The sequence below is a fragment of the Botryllus schlosseri genome, chromosome 9 (assembly GCF_051294905.1).
Source record: "Botryllus schlosseri isolate E-star chromosome 9, Bs_hap1, whole genome shotgun sequence".
Lineage (NCBI taxonomy): Eukaryota > Metazoa > Chordata > Ascidiacea > Stolidobranchia > Styelidae > Botryllus > Botryllus schlosseri.
Window position 1 is genome coordinate 14032656 of NC_137244.1, and position 18420 is coordinate 14051075.

Below are 18420 nucleotides of genomic sequence, written 5' to 3' on the forward strand. Positions count from 1 at the left end.
TTTCGTTCGCAAGCTGCAATCGTGGTAGCGATTGAAACTACCAACAAGGTATTTTTTAAACTAACAGCGGCGGAATATTCAAGATGTTACGGGTATAGCTTAGTTACATGCTGTTATTTTTACATAAGTTTGTCTATGCGAGTACGACGGCCAAGATCGACATTTCATAGTAATTTCGAAGAATAGTAAGACTTGGGATTCCGTATATTGGTACTGGTACTTGAAAATGCGACCAGAAACTGCTAGAAATTAGTATAGGCTATTATAAATGCGAACCATTCGAGAGAGAGATGATATTCTTTCTCGCCTGCACCATCGAGATGCTTTGGCGACGGAGTTGCGATACGGCCCCATGAGGTCATCTAGTCTGCGCCCCCGTTTTTTTTCTCCATGCTATCCGTGATTGCTGAGCGCCTAGCAGGATAGCTGCGGATACCATTTTTTGAGTCTTTGGTATGACAAACAGAGTTATAAGAAGTGGGTTTGACAAGACTTTAATTGGAAACTGGGCAGTCAACACCATGACTCGGTGGTGAATTAAAAATCACTCGACTTGACGCGAGTCAAAACTATAAAAGTGAGATTGACTTGTTACTTGGTTGCAACTCTGCTTACAACTGCCTGCCTGACCACTGCAACAGATTGGCGGATTTCAGGGTTGCAGCAGATTGGCGGATTTCAGGTTTGCAACCGAATCACAAGTCGATCTCACTTCTATAGTTTTGACTCGAGTCATTTTCAATTCACCGCCGAGTCAAGTCATCTAGACGAGGGTGGAGTCCGAGTCATGGTATTATGACTCGGGTCTGAGTCCAAGTCGTTATGTTGACTGCTCACTGCTCAGTTTTGTTAAACCCACTTTTTATAACTCAGTTTGGTGATATCGAATGGTTCGCATTTAAAATATACTAACTTTCCTCACTTTTGCCAGTTAACAGTCAAATTTTAAACTGATGCAGAGCTTCGTGAAGTAAGATTTGGCCTGGAAACGTGTTCGATTTGACTTCACGTTCATGCTGCCTCCGGTGACGACATGCGACTAGACAAGTACGAGCTGACTCGCTAAACCGCGCAATTAGTAGGCTACGATCATTCGCTTTCCATTCATTAATTTTGGGAATAGCCTGGCATCGGTGTTGTCAAGTGTTTGCGTGCGGCACATGTAGCCTACTCGTAGTAGGCTACGTCTACAAGTAGTAGGAAATTAGAAAGATAGCTCGACAAGGTGCTTATAGTCTTACTCCAAAGCGCTTCATCTCTGAATATTGTCGAAGATAAGAATATTATTCGAGTTGACGCGCAGTCGGTTCAGCCATGGCCTCGGCGCAAAATTAGCCTATGTTTATCTGGGCAAGTCAATTTTACCTCGACTCAGCAATCAGCAGACACTACCGTAAGATCACAGCCATCATAAACATATTTAATTACGAATAAAACCCGCAAAATGTCACTCTCTAGCACAGGGGTTGCCAACCTGCGGCCGTGGAGACATAATTCAATTGGTATGTGTTGGCAGCCGTCGACATGAAAATTGAATTTACGGATTGACTCTCGAATTTTTGAGTTATTTTAATTAATCTTGAAATTTTCTGTGCGATTTAATACGACTTCATTTTTCTGTTTTAATGTAGTCGTAGGGCACTTTGCAATCTGAGCCCCACGGTACAGATGCGAACTTGAAGGTAGGGGAGATGTGGTACCGATGGATCACTGGGACCGAAAATACTTTGAAAATTCTCTATGATAATTCCATGATTATACTCCGTGAACTTGTCCACAATTGCTTGCTGGCAAAATCTTTCCTCACATACAAAACAATTCGACGTGCGCGAGCTATGGGGTCTCTCACAGATGTATTTTGTTTTGGGGGGTGTAAATTAAGTAAATTTATATCGACATATACATTTTTCTTTGTAACCTTCAACACGAACAAACCAGCAATCATTTTTATTGTGAAGTGCAGGGCTTGTATCAGGCTATATAATGGCACCTATTATTTTTTTCAGTACTTTCCTTGAGTGGAATTTTTTTCGATTCATGTATAAAATTCGTAGGGTGGGGACCGATGATACAACAGCCAAATCAAGCAAAATAATCAAGCATACTAATCATAAAACAAATGAAACATGCCTACGTACAGAAAATCTTTATGTAATAATTGCATATGATGTTTTATCGCTATAACGAGGTGTTTGGAAGTCACACTGTCGATTTTCGGGCAATATGTATGTACCCTCAAATTTATAAGTCCGGGCCTAAATCGAAACGTGATTTTATGACAACATTTGAGTTAATATTTATTCTATTTCTTGACGGTTGCGATCAAACATTCTTCTTTGGCTTACTGTAGCTTAGATTATAATGTTGAATTCTAACAGCAGACACGCCACAACTACCAAGTGTGAGCCGGTTTATTGTCAAGGCAGGAACGCGAGTTCCTCAAACAGCAGCAGAATACAAGGAATATGCCAGACTACATAATAGCACGTGCACAGTAACGAAAAGGTGCAACACTAAGGGTGGGTTTCAAATAGTCGACTTAGGCCCGTCGTCGGGCTTAAGCTACACCCCTCAGGCTGAAGTCGGTTTCAAAACTGTGACTTGAGGGGATTTCCCCTCCAGCGTGCGCTTTGTTAAGACAGATATCCAAGCCAGCTAGGGGGTAGGCTGAAGTCAACAGTGCTGATAACTGTTGTGCTGTTTGTTGAAGGATACTGGCCGTTCTTCTGATGTATAGCTTGGCAAATCAGATTAGATCATTTTATATTGATGTCAGGCAGTTTGGAACAATGTTTATATCACAAACGTGACAAGTTGGTATCATATACCGTTATAGTGGGATTTACAGTGGAATGCTGCAGGGGTCTTCGTATACTGAACGGATTTCAATTCAAATGGATAGCCAGAGCCCTGAGGCACACAGGACACATCAGCACTTCTTCCATAACCGCACCATATAGTATCAAGTAATGTTCCCCATGACCACCATAACCCGCGTCCGCTGGCTCCAATCGATTCGGTTACGAATATGATATGACTATGGTTACGAGACATGGGAAGTGATATTTGGGGTAAGGCGTAAAGGTGCCTAGCGTTGGACTTGCGAATCCCGCCCATTTTGGCAAAGATAGGTCAGCGATAAGAATCCGCTACGGGTAATGATGCTGATCAGTGGTCATGGGGAACATCAGTTAATATAGTGCATGTATCGAAGAAGCCCCAAGATGAGATTTTAGGTTGCGGCAGATCAACAGATCCTTTATTGATAGCCTACATGCTACGTCAACTCATCATTATAGTTTTCTCGACTGGTTACGTCTTTTAACGTAGGCACGTTGACGTTTTGACAGTTTGGCTTTGCTGTGGTTATAGCCAAAAAGTGAACACATGACGCATCACCAGAAAATGGAAAATATGTATCATGCTCATTTTGTTGAGCCTAATCAATGTTGCACCACTTGCACGCAACTGTGATTGATTGCAGGGTTCCCCTCAATATCCATTTTCGCTCCACCCCTATGAGCATTGTCATAAATATGTTTAACTGCTTCTTTCTAGAATAGTGCCGACTACATGGAACTTTGATCAATATGTGTCTATTCAACCAGCATTGTATTGATATTCCGTTCACTGCACGCGCACCGAATTTCAGCATACTGGATAAAGATCCAGAAGTTTCGGAAAGAAAAATGACATGACTTTGCATGAAGTTGTTAGTGAATTGCTATAGATGTGAAGCAATGTTCCCTCTAATTTTTGACGAGTCTGTGCGTACACTCAAGAACTCACTACGCAGACCCTCGGAAAACAGTGCGTAACGACTAAAAAAGGGTCATGACTTCAGATTTTCTGTGTGCATAAACCGTGTCAGCACTGCGCATTTGTGCATGTATGCAGCTTAAAGGGGCCATTGATGTGAAGTGATATATGCCAATAATATTCAAAGTGCAGTACATGCTAACGCTTCAGTAATCCAAATGTTTTGAGATATATGTCAATTCAACATTGATTTTCACAGATTTGCTACCAAGTCATAGTATCGACATAGCAGCATAATCAGTCCATGTAAAAATTATTATATAGCTGTGCAATGTGCCACCAGAGTGAGCTGCCGGCTGTGAAACAAATGATAGCACCATTCTTTTGGAACACAGAGAAAATCAAACGAGCAGTGATGTGCCAAGCCATCAAATAGGTATTTATCTATCTATCCGTATATGTGAGTGTGAATGCGCATACCAATATCCAGTTCCTTTTATATTAAGGTTTTTCTGAAAGCACTTTGCTCGAGCTTTATCCAGTTCCTCGCACCATGATACCAACACTGGGCTGTAAGTATGTCATTTCCATTCATATTTATACCATGCTTGATAAGTTGTTTTGTGATAGATGCTGACCCATCTGATGTGCCTACTTATGGAGTAGCAGTTGGGAGCTGCATCTGCTAGTTGTTTGGGCAACATTTCCAACCAGATCAAGGTAAGTTTGCATTCATTACTAGGCCATCAATTGTCTGTTTGTTATCTCATTATTATTGCTATTAATTATTATCTCATTATTATTGCTATTAATTATTATCTCATTATTATTGCTATTAATTATTATCTCATTATTATTGCTATTAACATTCGTATAGTTTGCTGATGCTATGTATTACAATAGACTATTGAGTTTTGTATGGATAGCAACAGTATAAAATTTAAAAAATTCGTTCGAAATTTATCAGTTATATCTCTACAACAGCTCACCGAAGTCCAGGCCCGAAGTCAACTATGAAGCAGCGAAGATTTGAAAATCAGTGATAAAGCAGAAGAGAATGAAACAAGTTGAGCATGGTCTCAACGTTAATAATTATAGAAGATGCTGAACAACATTAATTTGACGCTAGCCGAATCTAGAGTCAAAACATGTCTTTTGTACATTTGATTCAATTTTGTTCAGCCGTTCATGTTCGCCTGCTCCAGTTTTCCAAGCCCCTTGCAATAACTTCGCTATCTTGTGTCCAAATTTATGAACTTGAACTTACTTAAAGCCATAATGCACATTTTACCTCATTTTAATGTGTCACAAGAAATAAAGCACGAGTATGTTTTGGAATGTTCCTTGAATATAGCCAATGCGCGAGATATTTTCTTCAGCACAAAGCACTGAGCTCTGCCAGAGGGTAACGATATGCATGAAAACAATAGTGACTTTTTTCGGTCAAAGTTCTTGGGCATAATAGTGGCCTGAGTAATAAGTCCTCAGTGGATATTCAGCATCTCCAAGAGCATAATCTTCATCAATTAATATGCCAAAATGCTGGGCAGTTGTGTCTTCAAAAATCGGTATCACAGCCGCACTATTTCTTCGAATACTTTGCGATAACGTGCTGATCATTTGCCAGATACTTCCTCGGGGTTCCGTTCTGATCATCCGTCCGTAAATTTCAACAACTCAAGCAATTCCGTATTCCTTCACTGCATCGCTACCATACTATACGACATCAGCAAGCAACTCAAAACAATAACAACTGGCCTCGGTTCCATGTTGAACTCGCTACAGCGACGAAGTAGACAGTAATTACTCGCAACTAACGGACTTGGCCGAGCGCGGCGCCAAATTGACATTTGAAACCGAATTAAGACCGCCGACGTCTGGCGTCTTGAGCAAGTCAATCACTGGCCTTAAGCCAGGTCTAAATTAAGACAACTTTTTGAAACCCACCCTAAAGGTTGCTGTCTAGCACAATCAATTAATCATCAATCATTCACATTACAACATATAATACTGAGCAAGAAAAGTTGTCACATCTGAGGTATTTAGGGTAGATGTGTCATATAGGTCCCAGGGTCGTGTGCCATTGGACCCACCGAGTGGGGACCGATGACACGTTCGAGCAACAAATTTTGAACGTCCATAAATATTTGAAAAGACGGATATTCATGTATATGTGCGTGATAGGTAGAGCTTGTATCAAAGTGCTGAGCCAGCAAAAGACCTGCTGTTTTCGGCTGAACATTTTGTGGCCAGCGATCCTTTTCCAATTTTTGATCCATCGGTACCACATCTCCCCTACTTGAAACTACGAATATTAATCAAGAAATTAATTCGTGAATCTGAAAAACTTTTCGCGCTTGGCGCGATATAACCGATCCAAGTAATGATTCAACATGACCATGACCACTAGCCTATGTAGCGATTTCGGTGCGTATAGTAAGACGATATGACAAAGTAGATTAGTTCGGATTTCACGGTTCACCAAAAATGGACATGGAAACTGGACAGATTAACATGTTTGGTAGTTGCTTGTTCGCAACTATGTTCTGGAATGGGGCCGTATAGGCCATATATGCGTAATCGGAAGGCGGCCGTCAATAGCAAAAATGGTTGGCCACCACTGCTCTACCTGCAGAAAAACTGCTGCATATATTACATTTTCTGTTGGTTTCAATGTTTTAGGGCCCACCGGTCCGCCATCTTTTGAAATTTCACCGGTCCGCGAGGTGAAAAAGGTTGAGAACCACTGGCCTATGACACGGTTCGACAAACCCCGGCACGCGTGCCATTTGTGACACGAAAGATGATTTTTCATGGCACGCCAAATGATTTCACGAAAACGACATATTGAGATTTGAGACCATGTTTTTGCAAAAAGTGAAACAGAAGTTTTCAAAATATAAAAAAAACTCATAGGCGATCCAAAATTATTTCGTAAATCAACATAAAGTAGAGTCTTTTAGGGCAGATTTCACTTATCTTGTTTTGTTTTCTTCCGCGCCTCGCGCCATTTTCTGGATCCTGATGTCTTGATTATAATGTGGGAACCCTCATTAAATGAATACGATTATAGAAAATGTTTTTAAAAACTATGCATAATGTACAGAAAGGAGACAACCGTATTATATTAACCGAATATCGTATGAAACCGTTTGGATGCTTTAGTCAGGAGTGCTATTCACTGTGTACAGCAGTGGTTCCCAACGTGGGCGATATCGCCCTCCCCAGGGGGCGTTTAGGCGGTCCAGGGGGCGGAAATAACGAAGGGGGCGATAGGGGGGCAAAAATGGACGTAGGGGGCGATGGCGCGTTAAAACGGCTATATCCCAACGGCATCCCAAACTCCCCAATTGGGGTGGGGGCCCAAAATTATATCGTGAATTAGCAATAATTATAGAGTAATCTTTTAGAAATTCATGCAACTTTTTCAGAAATTTTTCGCGCTGCGCGCGATTCAATAGTGTCAAATATCTTGATTTTGGGGTACCCGTCACCCAACAAAAATACGCATGATTTATGGAAATGGGAGACCTCGGCGTCGGCCATTACTGCGCCACGACGCACCAACACATATGAAGTTAGAGGCCATGTATCATGAGACTCCGATAAGTGTGCCAGAACGATCAGCAGCGAGAAAGCTTCGCCGAAAAGGAATGCCCTTGTGCTGACCGAAAACTTCGATATATATAGGCTACATATATGTTTAATTGTCCAATGTTCATAGGCGCCTCAATGGCTGGCGTCGAATGTTCCTGTCCTGACGACCTTAACCCTACAGGACAAATGCCATCCCGCAAGGAAAAAATTATTTGCCAGTACAGAAATACCAATTTGAAATCATGTGCGTCTTTTAGTTTGGTACGTTTTGACGATTTCCATATCTTCTGACATAGCAGATATAGGAGGTCACAAAATAGCATCATGTAACGAAGTCATTATAACAGCGATTCCGCCCGAAGATGTTTATTTATTATTTAGGGGTCCTACCTTTTCCAGCACACCACACTCAGCTCTACCGGTAAATCTTTACGCGAGCAGAAAGAGGATAAAAAATTGATAGCAATATATATGCGATCCCGACCATATTGACCGATTCAAACATGAGTTATATATATTTGTCGCGCTTCGCGCGTTTAGGCGAAATACGGTGACTCACCAAACAGTACATGAAATAGGGTATAGCTGATATGTAGCGACAAAAGGCCCACTGGCTGAGGGCGGTCTGGGGTTTGGTTTATCACCCTATGGGGCCAAATACCAATGTTTTGGGGGCTGACGAAGTGCTGTTTTTATTTTCCTAATATTCGGGGGGCGATGATCAGTGTGGAGCTTCACAAGGGGGCGATGAGTCGAAAAAGGTTGGAAACCACTGGTGTACAGTGTGCAGCCTACGGGAGCGCAACTTGGAACGGGCATTCTGGCGCTGGGCATTTTCACGCCGTATAGAAAAGACACGGCCTAGACGGAAAGTTTCGGACAACATACGACGATGCGACTCCCATGCGGTGTATGAGTTGCCAAAATGATTGGCGGCAATAAAACCTTGAAACAAAATAACCGCCGCATGCTGGCCAAAACGTTCGACATTGATAGGTCCTGTCCACTGTCAAGGCGCCGAATAGTCCAGCGGAAGTCTCTCGGAAAGAGATATACTTTTGGTTTGGTCCAGTGAGCAAGCGATTCCATTATATCTGAAGCAACAATCTTTGCCGCGACAGGCAGGCCAATCTATAGTGTCAGACCGACCTTAATGTGACACCAAACAGACTTGAATGATACAATGGGCATATTTCTCATCATCATCAGACCAGTGTAGGGATGGCTCGAGTCATGACTTGACTCGAGTCAGACTCGAGTCACCTTTTTCGTATGACTTGACTTGAGTCATTTTGCTAAAATGACTTGACCTGACTTGACTCGGCGTATCAAAAATGGGGATTGACTCGTGACTCGGAGCAAAATTCACGAGTCAATTTCAAGTCATCAAGTAATCGGTGTCGACAAAAATCATTGTATCTTGTATATGGTCGGATTGCTCGCGAAACGCTCGTGTAACCCGTGACAGTGAATTATCATTCAATGATTGTGCGTTTCACTGTGACTCCATTATTCTTTCACAAATAAATTGTCCGCAAACGAAGTGATCGAAGCTTATAGCTTACGATGTCGAAAACTAGTATAGTAAAGTAATTTAATAGCAAAATGTATATTTCTGTTTTCTGTTCTTACCTTAACCAAACCAAATATGGTTTATATAGTCATCAACCATTAGCGCAGGCTCGAATTGTATCATATCAATCTGTAAATGTGTAATGTATTGCATTTTATCAATTCGTTTCTCTATTCTCTATTTTGGCTGGTAACTATAAACTGAGGCTATGCAATTACTTATGCAGTTTAGTCGTTCTACGTATATGTGAGCGATACAGCGCCTTCTTGCGTGTATATTCTACTCTTTATTCGTTCATTGGTTCAGATTCAATCACCACTCAATCTGTATTTCAGGCAGCTAGCAAAATGCAATGTCGTAATCATGCCCCATAGCCTACTTCGAAAAGGCAACTTGACTTGAATTGTGACTCGACTCGTGACTTGACTTGACTTGACTCGAGTCACCTCCGAAAATCGAGTGACTTGACTTGACTCGAGTCACCTTCGAAAATCGATTGACTTGACTTGACTCGAGTCAAAATGTGCAATGACTCGAAATGACTCGTGACTCGAAAGTAGTGACTTTGATCCCAACACTGCATCAGACCATATCATCGTAACACCACTGATTGGCCTGTCACTTATTAGATATGGTACCGAACACAGTGGACTTGGAAACGACTAAATCAACCACAGAAGAACGATCATTGCCCCATTGCGCGACTGAAAATAAATCATGCAAATATCACGTACATGTACGTGACAGGTCGGGCGCGGTAGCGACCAAAATTTATTCCCTTCGCGACCAATCAAAAATCACCGGCGTGGCGGATGCCGTTGCCAGCAGCAGAAAAACGGTTGGTGGTATTCCTTGCTTGAAACGCAAATATTAATAAATTGAATGTTTGGCACGCAAGCTGGTAAATAATTGACCTTTTTTGATATTTTGGCACGGTGCACTCGAAAAGTTGCCGGCCCCTGGTCTGTGGTACCAGAGTGAGAATTTTAGATACTACACCCATCAGTAGCATTTGCTGTAACTAGCAGTGTTGGGATCAAGTCTCTACCTTCGAGTCACGATTCATTGCTTTTTTGCTCGAGTCAAGTCAATCGATATTCGTAGGTGACTCGAGTCGAGTCAAATCACGACTCCAGTCACAATTCAAGTCAAATTGAATTTTCATAGTATAAGTCAGTGCTTGTCAACCTGTGTGATGGTTCGCACCTGTGCGAATGAAAAAAATGCTGTGCGAATGACGAAGGTGGTGCGAATAGTGCGAATTAAAATCATCCGGATCGAGTGCGAATGAAAATAGTGAATAATTCTTAATTTTTCTGACGTGGAATAATTCAAATAAACCTAATATCAAATGTAAGGTCAGCTCAACTTTCGTAGTAGCGAGTGGTGACACAATTGTAAAAACTTGTTTACCGTACGACTCACCACTAATCGTAGCTCTCACAAGCCGTAGTGAATTAATATTTTCACACTATAATTGTTACGTAACCAAAAGCCAAGTTTGAAAGCTGGTATGGTGCCAGACATACAGTGTATATTAGGGTTGTCCAAAATTTGAAAAATCTTACAAATCCCCCGTTGTAATGTCTTATTCTATAGATTATTGATAAAAAAACGACACTGAGTCTGAAAGAAGCTCACAGGAAGGCCGTTAAGATTTTGTGCAAAGCGTTTGAAAGTAGCTGCCGAAGAATGGGCGTGCCACCGACCATAGAAGGGCGAGAAGACTAGCAATCACGAAACCACGGCTCTTGATTGGGTAATCGGCTATGCTTCAATGACCATGGCAGCAGCATCTTGCTGTGTAGGTGATCAAAGAGTCTGCTACCGGCGGCGATTCTGAAAGCGCATTGTATGTAGGTTGACAGATAATGATTTAGGATTGATTCAGGGTATGTTGAGGTACGAAATACATGATGAACAAACAACAGCTGCTTCACAAAAACGTCTAAAGTGTGACCGCTTTATTGTGAAGGGAACCGCCGTAGCCTATATGCCTGGTTTTCAACGAGGAAAAGCATAGGCGCTTATGCAAGTAGCGACGGATTCCGGGTTTCAGAAAGAATATATCATTATTGAATACAAAGATTGTTTGCGATTGCGCATGTTATTTGTTCTTTATTTAATGTTTTTAAGAGGAATCAGTTTTCAATTCAACTGTCCTTTTTCTAGTTCGCTTTATCATTCTAATCGTCTCATTTAATCCTGATTATTTGATTACTGTTCTATCATTCTAATTGTCTGATTATTTGATTACTGTTCTAATTTCCTATTCGCTTGCCTATATATTTTCCTTGTTGCTGTTGCATCATTCTCCATTCCATCGAGCAACGGACGAGCAAGCACTATTACGAATCTCTCTCGATTACGCATCTTCATTCTTCATGTTTGAACCAAAGCCTTGTTCAATTCGGAGTGCTTGGTTGTGTAAGATTGAATACAAGACTGATACATAAGGTTTGCCTAGTCCACGGTAGCAGATTTTAGTGCAGCAGACAGGATTCGACGCCTGGTAAATCGGCACTCATTAGATCGGAGTGTCGCGTCGAAACAATTCGTAATAATGCTGGTCTGGAATCAATTCGCCATGGTGAGTCTGGAAGCAATTCGCATTGGAGCTCATTCAAGCCGGTCTCTTTAAGACTCCCTTCGAATCGGGCGCAGGCATTTAGTCTATATTCAGGACTCTGCTGCTCATCGAGGATTGGCCGACTCTCTGCTTGGCACCGAATCTGCTATATCTTTTGTTACATTCAGTTGAATGATGTCGTTTTCTATTTGAACGGAACGGACGATTGCGACCAATTTCCCAATCTACGTTTACCGTTGCGACAATCAAGATTCATTCGTTTTCGTCTTATAACGTTTGGTGAACAGTCATTTCGATTGACTGCTATATTCAAGATCGTTACACAGTTGGATGCTGTCAGCGCCGCCTCCACGATTGCGACGATGGATTCATCGTTTCAAACGGCAACTAAGTTTTTGCGACAGTGACAGTATTCTTCTGACATTGCTTACCGCTATCAAGCACTTGGGACAAACGTTCTCGTCGGAGCCCACGTTCTATTCCCCGTCATATAACGTTCTCAACGCTTGCAGATCTGCTGGACGCTTCTCTACCATTTTAAGGTGGTATATTCTCGTCACTTGTAGAGTTGCTGGACGCCTCCGTACGATTGCAGTTGATTTATTAGTATCACTAGTATAGAGTGCTGAACGCCTCTCTACGATTTTAAAGTGATTGGTTTTCATCACTAGTAGAGTTGCTGAACGCCTGTCTACCATTCAGAAGTGATTTATTGAACGTCGATATGGTCGAAGGTTGTATAGCTTCTAATACTATGGACATTTGTCATTTAACCTCGTGTGTATTGTATTGAAATGTTGTATTGAAATGTAACTGTAACAGTCGGGGATTGCATCATCTGTTCGCCACTTCAGACCAAATTTAGTCGATCTGGGATCGAGTCGCTTATCCCGATGGCTTTAATCGGCTGATCCACAGAACTATTTTGTATCGACGTGTACTGGATGTGATATAAGTATTACTTGGCTCTTTTTGTTCCGCTTTAAAAACCCCATGGTTCTCAAGAAGTTGTGACGTGACCCAAAGGAACGTGCCATTTCGAATTGACATTTGTATTGTACAGACGTCTTACCTGTGCGGTTACAGATTTGTGTACGCTTCTGAGTACTAACTCATCCGATCGTTTACATATTGGAGCGATTCTGTTGACTGGGTTCAGTCAAATGGGGGAGTGTTTGCGATTGCGCATGTTATTTGTTCTTTATTTAATGTTTTTAAGAGGAATCAGTTTTCAATTCAACTGTCCTTTTTCTAGTTCGCTTTATCATTCTAATCGCCTCATTTAATCCTGATTATTTGATTACTGTTCTATCATTCTAATTGTCTGATTATTTGATTACTGTTCTAATATCCTATTCGCTTGCCTATATATTTTCCTTGTTGCTGTTGCATCATTCTCCATTCCATCGAGCAACGGACGAGCAAGCACTATTACGAATCTCTCTCGATTACGCATCTTCATTCTTCATGTTTGAACCAAAGCCTTGTTCAATTCGGAGTGCTTGGTTGTGTAAGATTGAATACAAGACTGATACGTAAGGTTTGCCTAGTCCACGGTAGCAGATTTTAGTGCAGCAGACAGGATTCGACGCCTGGTAAATCGGCAAAGCTTAACAATGACACTATAATTTGTGTGATCTTATTGGGCTCAGGTTGTAGTACATGGTTGGAGTCTTGAAAGCTCAAGGATCGGCTGAATCAGCGGGTTACGCTTGGCATTTGTCAGATGCTTGCATCAAAATGTATTCACTTGCAAGTGTTGTCAAAGTGCTTGATGATGACGCAGAAAACAGGTGTAAAAGTAAGCACATACTATGCTGGACATCATATGTCAAAGTCCTCAATAGCGCGCAGAAAAGGGGTGTAAAAGTAGGCACAGACAATGCTGCATAGTGCATAGCATCCAGCATAGTTTGTACATCATATCAAGCATAGTCTGTGCTTGCATTTAAACATCGTTTCTGCGGCATCATTAGGGACTTTGAAAACACTAACAAGTTAATTCAATTTGCTGTAAACATCTGGCAAGTGCCAAGCCTAAGCGACGTTTGATTCAGCCGATCCCTAGAGCATTCAAAACTTCAATTATGTACTACAACCTGAGCCCAATAAGATCACACAAATTGTAGTGTCATTGTTAAGCTTTATCTTTGTATTCAATATTGATATAGCCTTTCTGAAACTAGGAATCCGTCGCTATTTGCATAAGCGCCTATGCTTTCCCTCGTTGAAAACAAGGCATATAGGCTACGCCGGTTTCCTTCACAATAAAGCGGTCACGCTTTAGACGTTTTAGTGAAGCAGCTGTTGTTGTTCATCATGTATTTCATACCTCAACATACCCTGAATCAATCCTAAATCATTATCTGTCAACCTACATGGATACAATGCGCTTTCAGAATCGCCGCCGGTAGCAGACTCCTTGATCACCTACACAGCAAGCTGCAGCTGTCGTGGTCATTGAAGCACAGCCGATTAGCCAATCAAGAGCCGTGGTTTCGTGATTGCTAGTCTTCTCGTCCTTCTATGGTCGGTGGCACGCCCATTCTTCGGCAGCTACTTTCAAACGCTTTGCACGAAATCTTAACGGCCTTCCTGTGAGCTTCTTTCAGGCTCAGTGTCGTTTTTTATCAATAATCTATAGAATAAGACATTACAACGGAGGATTCGTAAGATTTTCCAAATTATGGACAACCCTAGTGTATATCTATAGATAACTAACCTACGGGTACGGATCACTGAGCTATATAAACACGGATAGATACCCAACACCCGTCGTCACGCTTGCTTGCCCGGAGGAAATTACTGCTCAGCAATCTGAACGCAGCATTATTGCTAATCCCATAGCTGACGACCCGCGCGCCCAAATTCAATAAAGTTGATCTTATTTGAAAGCTACTGTCGCACTAATTCCGGAAATATACATTAAAATCTGATCAGGGCAATGAAACCCCCTTGAAATACACCTCAAAGTCTGAAAATCGGCATTGTTCTGAACAATCGCAGCGACGCTCACAATGACCCTAACAATGGTCCTTGCGTGGTTGCGATTGTTCAGAACAATGCAGATTTTCAGACTTTTAGGTGTATTTCAAGGGGATTTCATTGCCCTGGTGAGATTTTAATGTATATTTTCGGAATAATTGAAATCAAAACGAGCGAAAAAAGTTGCCTTTTTAATGAGACACCTTTTTTATTATTATTTGTTGATAAAATCATGTTTTGGTGCTTATAACAGCGTGGTCTTTTGCACTACAAGACAATAAATTCCATCAATAACACAAGCTAGTAAGACACCTGATAGCTTAAGCTAGTAGTCAATATGTTGCACATCTGAACAAAATGTTGCGAAGTAGGCTATCTTCATCTTGTTTTTGTATGACAATTTTCGATTAGTTTGTGCGAATGAGATTTATTTTACAAAAAAAGTGTGAATGGAGCTCAAAAAGGTTGAAAAGCACTGGTTTAAGTGATGGCGGTTCAAAGTCATTAGATATTTCTAGCTGTGTGAAAGACAGAATAATTGGCCATTTATCTTGAGTCAAATAACGAATATGCATACAAGAGGCGTTGTATCGCTCATGCACAGCACACGTATACCTGCAAATAAAATACCTTGACTCATCCGCTCAAGTTTGATGCGGAACAATCAAAGGCCATAATATCTGCAATTGGCAAACACTTGTTGGATAATCCCGCCTGTGCGAAAAATTATCGGGACGACAGATTTCCACGTCGTCGGAAGGGGCCGTTCACACTTTCATTTGCATGCCGTGGAGTCGACTTTCATCAAAATACACGAGCCAAGGCTGTGTCAACAAAAGAAGTTCGTGTACCATCTAAAAATAGAAGCCTAGTCTACATTGAACGCTCTAGTATTCGACATTTCATGCTGGTGACGTCATTTGTCGCGATACGATTGTTGATAGAGGATGTTCTTTTGAATTCTCTACTAGTTTCTGACGAATACCCTGAAGAGTGTGAGCCGAAAATATTCGGGTTCATCTCAATGTGAATATATAGGCCTACTATTAAAATAAAATCCGTGAGTAACTGTATAGCTAGAGCTACATATGCGACAGTCTGTTATTATCAGTCAAGAGGATCGAATACGAAGCCTCGAGAAGTTGAAACCAATCGCGCGGGCCCTGTGGATACAGCTGTATCACTCAAGTATCAGATCTATCACTCAAGTATCAGCTGTATCACTCATGTATCACCTGTATCACTCAAGTATCAGCTGTATCACTCATGTATCGCCTGTATCACTCAAGTATCAGCTATATTGAAACAAATTGACCCATGTATTGAAACAAATTGGGCCCAGTGGATGTACACTGTACAGCTGTAAAGGCTCTATCACTCAAGTACCAGGATGCATCACTCAGATATCAGCTGTATCACTCAAGTATCAGCTGCAATCACGCAGGTATCACTCAATGATCACTCTGTATAATAAACGTGAGCTTTCTACACCATATTTAACGTGCAATTGCGTGAATATAACTTTATTAGTTACACGAGCTTTCTGAGCTCTGCTCCTCCATCATCGCATATTCACAAGCTCCTCACTAGATTTAACATTTGCAAACATAATTTATCTCTGTATTGGTATATTGTGTGTGTTAAGAGAAATGGGAAATTTGGAAAATCGGGTGGAAATGCAAAACACGCACCACGGATTCACGTTGATCATACACATCCCACCATTGGCATTTGGAAACACAAACATGTCTTCGTATATAATGTTAATGCGTGTGCGTGTTCACTGCATTGTTGCATAATGCACGCTCCTGGATTTGGGTGGAAAGAGAAGAATTTCAAGCATGGATTCACATCTAACATCAATATAGGCGCGTTTAACATTTTCAATTAAAAATATCTTTTCCTATATATGTTGTTTATGTGATATGGAAGACTGTCGCTTTAACACCTGGTGAAGGAGGAGAGCTCCAAAAGCTCGTGTAACTAATAAAGTTATATTCATACAAGTTGACGTTGAATAGGATGTGGAAGCTATTAAAGTCTCACGTTTATATTAATATATATATCGTCTGCTATCGGCGCAATAAAGTATTCTGCAAAATAAGTATCACGTCTAGGCTACATCTGGGATGCGCGAAATAGTCAGGTATCACTCAAGTATCAGCTGTATCACTCGGGTATCAGCTGCATCACTCAGGTATCAGCTATATCACCCAGGTATCACTCAGTTATCGCTCTGCATCTGCATAATTAGTATCACGTCTAGACTACGTCTGGGATGCGTCAGGTATCTGGAGTCAGGTATCAGAACATAAGGGCATCGTCTCCTACAGTAAAATATACAAACAGGCCAATTGTCGCATTGCGAGCAATGTCAGGCGTAAACTAGATCCAAGACGCAGTATAGCAAGGCAACAATGATTTGTGCGATGATGAAGTAGACCAAGATTCACCCACTCAACAATAATCATTCATATAACAACTGGCCATCATGTTCGAACATATATCTCAATGTAGTATCATATCTGGACTGCGCTCAAACCTGCATTTAAGTTTCATAATCCCCACTACTCCTGTGCTTGTCTACATCCGCCTCTAGACCCAGATATTTACGATACTGTATTTTTCTCCTAAAAGGAATAAGTTTCATGAACGAAAATAACGTAACCCCGGAACGAAATTAATTGAAATCAATATCAATCTAACTAAAAATTGCTATTTGGTTTCTTTTTCGGCGGCTGCGGCCTGGTTTCGATCCAGCATTTTTATTTGGAGCCGTGATCCGTATAGCTTCCCGTCGGAGGAAACTTTCAAGTTAGCATCCGCAGGCAATTGCTTCCTCAAGAAATCTTGCAAATATCACATCTCTTCTTCCTCCTTCGATGTTTTGTCCCGTTCATATAAATGGAATTCGTACTTTAGAAATTTCTCCTTGATTCCTTGATTATAAAATGCCCTGTGTACAATCCAAATACATTGTCGTGACCATTTCATGAATAGCTGATCAACCAATTTCGTCAGTTTACATTTCTGCCATTGCGTCTTTATCATGAAATTCACTGCACTGTTTCGCAATTATTGTTTGTATAGATGTATACAGTCCTTCAGAGCACGAATACCGATTTAATATTCCATTCGACGCCCAAACCTTCTCACGAGCTTTCGCGAGTAATGCCTTATCCAAGTACGAAAGTATCTGTGGACAGTTTTCCTTGCAGTATACTTTTAATGCGTATTCTGCTGACGAGAAGGATGCAACAGGCTAGGCGACTTCATAAATTGCAAAATTTCTACAATTATGAATCTCCGAGTGTTGTCATTTGCCCCGACCATGATCAATTGATCAGAGATATTTTTTATGAGATTGTAACATAAAATGTGAGAAGCCCCCGAGCAGGCCATCTAATAAGCCATTATACCAGTGGTTCCCAACCTTTTTCGACTCATCGCCCCCTTTTCAAACTCAACGCCGATCATCGCCCCCCAGATTTTGTGAACTGAAAAATCGGTATGGTAATCATCGGTGGCCGGGTTGACTAAAAAAAGAGGTCAAATTCGGCTCGCTGTCGAATTTTACACTTTTACAACTAAATTTCCGTGGGTTGACTAAAAAAAATCATTTCTCCGACTTGACTCCTATATAGCCGTTTTAACGCGTCATCGCCCCCTTCGCTATTTTCGCCCCCTTTGTCCATTTTTGCCCCCCTATCGCCCCCTTCGTCATTTTCGCCCCCCTAGGCCGCCAAATCGCCCACGTTGGGAACCACTGCATTATACATTGCCCTCTCGTCGTCGTTTCCGATTGTTAGATTATCTGCAGCTGGAAATGCTTTTCTTACCGGCTTGCTTAAACTTGCCATCGAGTTTGTATGCGATTTTTAAACGGTTGCTGTCGACGCTTTTCATGTAATATATA

The 18420-nt window shown here is 41.3% G+C and overlaps 1 long non-coding RNA gene across 2 annotated transcripts; it reads left to right on the plus strand.

The window, feature by feature from the left end:
• The first annotated feature begins 4036 nt into the window (after positions 1-4036).
• LOC145446875 (uncharacterized) lies at positions 4037-4968 on the plus strand. Of its 2 annotated transcripts, XR_013917378.1 has the most exons (3): positions 4041-4331; positions 4390-4479; positions 4744-4968. It is a non-coding gene; the product is annotated as an uncharacterized LOC145446875 (long non-coding RNA). The 2 variants fall into 2 exon arrangements; XR_013917377.1 differs by having other exon boundaries at positions 4037-4479.
• Positions 4969-18420: the final 13452 nt, after the last annotated feature.